Raw genomic sequence first — 1,444 nt, 5'->3', positions numbered from 1 at the left:
ACACACACACACACACACACACACACACACACACATGTATGTATATATATATATATATATATATATATATATACATATAAACTATATTATTAAAATTAATAATATCTTTGAAAATATATGTCAACACAACATTATCAAGGTAATCCAAATTGGTGAAATTCCAACTGATCATCTGAAAATATTTTAGATGTTAATAAACGCTAACAAAAAGGAATGCCTAAATCAAATTCAAAACATTCATTCATTCAACCAATAGCAATGTCATTGAATAACCAATTTACTTTATAAGAATAAAAGATAAAAAATATCATACTAATTCTATATTTTTTGACAATTTGAAATCTTCATAGAAAAGCAATCTAAAAAAAACAACTTTAAAAAAATGACCTAAAAGAATGAATATTTTTATAAACATTCATTGATGACATCACTGGATAACTAAAGAATAAAAACTGCAGACAAGAATTCTATGTTATGCTTAATGGATAATTAAAGAATAAAAACTACAAATAGAAATTCTACGTAATGCTTAACAGAAACTTAGATACTTTATGTTGCAATAATTAATTACATATTTATTCAATATATTAAACTCTTATATAGGAATTAACCTTATATAATAATTGAAAAATTATCATAATTAATATGTACAATTAACCAGTGAAGTAAGAAGCTTGCTTCTCAACCACATGGTTCCGGGTTCAGTTCCACTGCATGGCACTTTTGGGTAAGTGTCTTCTACTATAGCCTCAGGCTGACCAAAGGCTTGTGAGTGGATTTGGTAGACGGAAACTGATAGAAGCCTGTCATATATATATATATATATGTATGTATATGTGTGCCTGTGTTTATCCACATACCGTTACTTGACAACCGATGTTGGTGCATTTACATCCTCGTAACTTAGCAATTTGGCCAAAGAGACCAATAAAATAAGTACTAGGCCTACAAAGAATAAGTCCTGGGGTCGATTTGTTCAGCTAAAGGCAGTGCTCCAGCATGGCCACAGTCAAAATAAATTGTATATATTATTAGTTGTACATAGATATCTTAGCACAAAAGATATGTATATAAGCATTTGCATACAAATGTTCCGATTGATCTCTTTTACTTGTTTCAGTCATTTGACTGCAGCCATGCTGGGGCACCACCTTTTAGCCGAGTAAATCGACCCCAGGACTTATTCTTTGGAAGTCTAGTACTTATTCTATCAGTCTCTTTTGCCGAACTACTAAGTTACGGAGACATAAACACACAAACATATACACACACATACATATATATATACATATATACGACAGGCTTCTTTCAGTTTCCGTCTACCAAATCCACTCACAATGCTTTGGTCGGCCCGAGGCTATAGTAGAAGACACTTGCCCAAGGTGCCATGCAGTGGGACTGAACCCGGAACCATGTGGTTGGTAAGTAAGCTACTTACCACACA

At 32.3% G+C, this 1,444-nt stretch overlaps 1 protein-coding gene across 5 annotated transcripts in view; it reads left to right on the top strand.

Moving 5' to 3' along the window:
* Positions 1–1,444, top strand: part of LOC106882261 (coiled-coil domain-containing protein 73) — a 285,087-nt gene that overhangs the window by 267,325 nt on the left and 16,318 nt on the right. The window lies entirely within an intron of this gene.

This window comes from Octopus bimaculoides, chromosome 24, assembly GCF_001194135.2.
Source record: "Octopus bimaculoides isolate UCB-OBI-ISO-001 chromosome 24, ASM119413v2, whole genome shotgun sequence".
Classification (NCBI taxonomy): Eukaryota; Metazoa; Mollusca; class Cephalopoda; order Octopoda; family Octopodidae; genus Octopus; species Octopus bimaculoides.
This window is presented reverse-complemented; position numbering and strand designations above follow the sequence as displayed.